Genomic DNA, 5,871 nt, shown 5'->3' with positions numbered 1-5,871 from the left:
TTTGTAGATCACAAAGCCACGTTCGCTTCATCAGCCAATGAACGGCCTGCATCTGTAATATTTTGGTTCCGCAATTCATTGTAAATAGGCCATGCAATGAGCCGATGACCCAGTCCTGTGCGTTGTGTGGCAGTGTCTTTGTCGTTCTCCCGTCACGCCAACGAAACTGGAAATGTATGTAATTAAATAAAAAATGGAAAATTTAAAACATTTATCGATACGCGTAAGTAATATGAATAACAATTGTCACGGCGAAAATTTTTCGCGAGACCATCAAATTCATTTCACCTGGGACTAATAGTCCCAGATTTGCCCAGTTATTAATATCCGATTTACCGTGTAAGGTATAGGTCTACACACGACTAGCTCTGCTAAATGTTTAATGCCTTTGCTAATATTTGAATATTTCTCCAAATTGCAAACAACTGCTTGTGCAGACCTTTACCAGCAGACCAACATTGTGGGCTTTATTTATTATATACATGTGAAGAAAAACAACATATTTTATCACCCCACCGCGAAGACATTATAGCAACCGGCGGATTCTGTTCGGTTTCCTCCCAACATAGTGTCGACCACCGTAGTGTAGGCTCACGGTGAAATACTTAGAGGCTCGAGTAGGCTACGGTTTAAACACAATGCCGTAGGTTTTGCTCAGGTATTAAAATTTCAACACTTTTTTTTACTTTTTCGTAAAGCACAATACACACATTACAATTTTACACACCGTATACTGGTCTATATGGGTAGGTGGATATACCCCATTAGTATTTTCACTGGCGGCGGGAGAGAATGCATTGATGAATTTTGTCGCACATGGGCCTCCTCCGGATATTTTGCTCATTTTATCTCGCTTTGTTTTCGAGATAGTCAAAGGATGGAATAAGCGTAGGCCTACACTGACATGAATAGTTCTCGCTTAGTTTTCCAGTGTAAAACTTTTAAATTTTGTAAACATGAATAGCTAATTAAATATGCTCACAAAGGCCCACAAATCTGATATATTTTCCATTTTAAAGATAGTAGTAAAAAAATGTCAAAGTTTCCAGAACATTAGGAACCCTTTTTAAAGCTTTAACTCCATATGATCATTCTGTAAAATCTGAAGACGAATATTAAAAATCTGTTTGATCGTTTTGCAGTTTAAATAGTAAATTATCCATACACTGGGAAAAGAAAACAGAAAGAAGAAACAAGATGTTGTAAATCTGTGAAAAACGGCATTTGAAAAACAGCCTTATATGTACGTATTTTCGGCTAAATACATGCAAGCACATAAGGCAACATGGGATTTTGCCTAAGAGGGGTTGCGGTAGACCTAAATCCTTCTCTGGCCTCTTAGTCCAGAGAAGGATTTAGACCAAGGCCCAAAATTTCACATACTTGATTCTTGGTAAATCAAGTATTACCAGTATTATTGATGGAAAGTCGAAAAATCGGATCAAAGGTTTGACTTGTAATTAACAGGGAAGGAAATATAGACAAAATATGGGCAGCTTTCTTTGCTTCTTAACCAATCCAAACCACCCTTTTAAACTGATCTTATTATATATTAACCAAGAGTTCTCGATATATTGATGTCTCTCTTGTTTTTTGTAATTTGCGCAACGCCTTATAGGGTGATTTTTCATTTTATCAAAATGTGTGATAAAGCTAACATTGCTGAAGGGCTATCATGTCTTAATTTACTTCTTTGACCCTATATTTGACCTAATAAATTTGACGCTATAAACATGTTAGTACCAAATAGGTTTGGCCACCTCAGGTGGCACCAATATCATGCATGTCTGGCCCAGACTGTGTTGTGCATGGGCGACAGAAGGTGCGAAGTGGGCCAACCTCTTTGTATTCGTGGGAAGCCATATGTATCAAACCAACCAATATTTTAATATATTCAATTGCTCACATACCCGGAATACACTAGAGTTTTTTTTCCTTTTTTATGATAGCGGACAGTTTTATTCGCGAAAGCGTGTAAGAGCAAAACCACTGATCTTTGGCAGGTTAAGACTGGAGAACTTTTCTCGCGTGTGACATGTATGTTAACGTGTACTTGTTGAACAAACGTTGGACTGTGTGACACGTAGGCCAGCGTGTACATGTGGAACAAACGTTCGACAGCCAAAATTCGTTTATTGTCATCAACTAACCAAATCCCATGCATGAACTGTGTAAACGGGTGGGCTATCATGGGGTATCTTTTACCGCCCAATGGCAACTTGGTCGATGATGACATGGCATTGTTCTCTTTCAGTGAATCACTATACTACGTTATTCAAGTTTGCTCACTAAACGTTATGAAATATCCACTACTCGATCAGCTTTGACCCAACTTACTTTAAATTCACAAATTCCCGTAAACCCGTATCTGTTTTTCAAAACCCGTATCTGTTCTACGCCCATGGGGGCTCTTGCAAAAGCGATTGTAAGGTAACATGACAGTAACTAACAAGGCAACTAATGTTTTTAACATCTGTCACCATGGTAGTTACAATAAACTTAGCATACAGTCGCGCTGTAGCCTACAAGCGGACCCAGAGACCTAAACTTATTAAAACCGAGGTCTTATATATCACCTCTACAAAGGAAGCATTTTTGACTGTATGATGGCACATGACGTACTGTGCTCACAAGCATACATATTATGTATGTTTCAATCCACTAACACAATTATAAATATACAGCCTATATAAATAGCCTTGAAGATAGACTGGCGCATCTGCATATATTTAAATCCGACTATATACTATTGGTTACATGGTTACTCAGTGATAGGACAGACAAATGTATGCTGCCAATAATCCTTATAGTAAGCGAGGCTGACGCCTGGCATGCACCTAGGACAATGTTCAAATACAAATGATAGATCTGCACGTGTCAATACAGGGGCGTAGGAATTAATTTCAAAGTGAGGGGGGGGGGGGGGGTATGGCAAGAATCCCCCATTAGCGTATAATAACAATTAATAATGGGTAAAAGCGTAGGCCTATACACAGGGCGTGCAATCTCTCCTATAGCCCGATTGACGTTTTTTAAACGTTCTTTTTTTAATCATTGTTTTGAATCAAAAATGGAAAAACGGCTATGCCAAATACCGTTAAAAGATTAGTGTGCACATTTAGCTACTGGTCCTAATTATAAGATCATAGTTTGTTTAAATAGTAGATTATCGAGAGGGCTTCTGAGAAGCAAAATGATGACTTTAAATACACCAAAAAAAAAAAGAGAAGAAAAAACGGTTTACTCAAGACTGCCCGGTAGGCCTACGCCTCAGCCAGTAATGTCATTGCTGGCCAACCGAAGGATGGTTGGGCTATACAACCTAACAATTCGTATCGAATCGCTGTCTTTTTCGACATGGATACACAGAGACAAATATACTGCTGTATCAATTTGAACCCAAAATGGACGACGTTCAAGTTCCCCTTTATGACACTACATCTCCGGCCAGAATTCAGATTCTGAGTTTTCACACGCTGAAGTTAACCTCTGTCAACGCATTTTCAACCGCACTGGCAATACGGACTTACACAGAAAGATCTCGGGCCTCGACATAATAAGACAATCGGATTACGTTCCGATTCGCACTTTTGAAACGCACATGTATGTGACACTGTCATTGGATTGTTATCTCGGGCTCCGACATAACTTAGTCGGGCCACGAGTTAATCAGCCAATGGCTGTGCGGCTGTGTTTATTTTCCTAAGTAAGCATAAGAAATACAACATATGCTCTGTGTTCATAATAAATTTGACCTAAGTCAGAAACACATCAAAAGGATATTACGGTTATCTATGACTTTAACGCAGCCACTGGCTCGGGGTCCGGCATTGTTATGTCGGGCAGTGACAGTATCTCATACATGAGGGTTTCAACAGATGCGCGAAGCAAAACGTAATCTGATTGGCTTATTAAGTTGGGGTTCGAGATCTTTTTGTGGAGTTTCCTTTTTCTTTTCGTCTGCTTAAAAAAAAATCCCACCCGATTTCTTTCTGTGGGAGTTTTTCTCCGACTGCTAGTTGAAAAAAAAAATAAAAACGCACACTTAAAAAAAGAAGACCGCGATGTTCATTTTACTGCTCCGTACACACTATACATTTAATAAGTTTATCTTAAAATGCAATGTTTATTATTCTCTCCCCATGTCCGCTTCACAACAAATATCATTCTACTGAGTGAGGTATTTTACGTTTATATCTATATGCGAAGACAACTGCAAGTTATTGTCGGCATTCCAAATAGCCTATGTAGTCGTACACAATATAAACGTGGACGTCGGCATAAGTGTAGAGATTTGTTATCTATCGGTTTTAAGTTCAGTCAGGCTTGAGGATTCAGTCGACTGTGGCCGCCATAGCAGGCCTGCAAGCATGTTCTATATTTTACCACGTTTTGTTTAAAATTTTCGATATTTTCATTATTTACCGTATCATGTTTTTTATGCGAGTTACCCGTTGTAACAAATTTGGGGTTATGTCATTGTGCTGACTTCACACCATGCTGTTATGGATGTCAAGGTGTTTACTTAACAGGTACGTGCTTTGAACACATTTAATAAACAACCCCAATGAAGTTAACTGAATAGTAATTAAGGCCCAGTCAGTTTTAAGTGTAAATTCTGATTTTGTCCTCTTCAAATGCTCTTTTGACTCAATTTAGATAATTGAGTATCAGAAATGAGGCATACATTTTTAGAAGTCCTATGTTTTGTAACCGAAGAGCCATTTTAGCAAAATCAATTTTGTTCTTGCATTGTATATATGAAACCCTTAACATTCACAAATAAGTAAGTAAACTGGTCGACTGGTTTCAAAAAATGCACTTCTTTGAATCGCTGGTTTAATATTATTAGAATACATGTTAAATTTTGCTCTCACTGATTATTTCCAGATCTTCAATATTTTGTCAAGACTTGATAATCATGCCTCCACCAACAAAGGTCCAATAGTCTTGGTTGGACCAAAAAGACTGTAAAGGCAATAGACTTAGTGAATAGTGCAAACAAGATCCATCGTGTTTATCTGCATGGGGCTTATTGCATATTGTGAAGTAAATCGATTAGCTGTTAATATGGTGGTATACCTCAAGTATTGTGGCATGCAAAAGGTACTAAGCATAGGTCAATTCTAGATTTACGCAACAACAAAATTCAACATAAGCTAGATGCATGTCATGCCATTTCATAAAGTCTGCTCTTCCCTCAACATCAGTTATACACCCTGTACTTGTCTTGGATAAATCCCTTGTAGAGAAAACAACCTCAACTTAGGTTTTTTTCAGACCGCAATGTCTAGACTCCTGAGTCTCCGCTGATGGGCCAAATGTAAATAAAATATATGGAAAAAGGTGCATGGATCACAGAAAGAAGCTGGATTCCCAGAACTGTTGTCTTTTATTCCATGGAATCTCCATGTTGCCCACAATGCTTTTCGTGCAGGATTAAATATTTATGGGGGACCATAATAAGTATTGCTTCTAGCCATTTGGACTACGGGTTTGCAATATCGACGAGAAGATTTGAAGGACGTTCTCTCATATCTTGACCTGGAAGACAATGTTTATCAGGCATGTGCGGTCACGTTGGTTGACCTTAATACCAGCTGTTCAGAGAATAGTCAAGAACTGGGACGCAGTTAGAAGGTATTTTCAAAAAGATGCATTAACTCTGTCTAGACAATAAGGCACTAGTAAAACCCTAGAATTCAATTATCGGTACATGAGAATATGTAGGAAACTAGGGGAGTCAACAATTTTTATACAGATTTGCTTCTTCTTGTCAATTGCCCCAATACTACAGAAGTTTCTAGCCTTTTTTCAGACAGAAGGAACTCTTGTCCATGATACAGTGGGTGAGCTTCTAAAATCAGTGAT

Source organism: Liolophura sinensis, chromosome 1 (genome assembly GCF_032854445.1).
Source record: "Liolophura sinensis isolate JHLJ2023 chromosome 1, CUHK_Ljap_v2, whole genome shotgun sequence".
NCBI classification, from domain to species: domain Eukaryota; kingdom Metazoa; phylum Mollusca; class Polyplacophora; order Chitonida; family Chitonidae; genus Liolophura; species Liolophura sinensis.
This window is presented reverse-complemented; position numbering follows the sequence as displayed.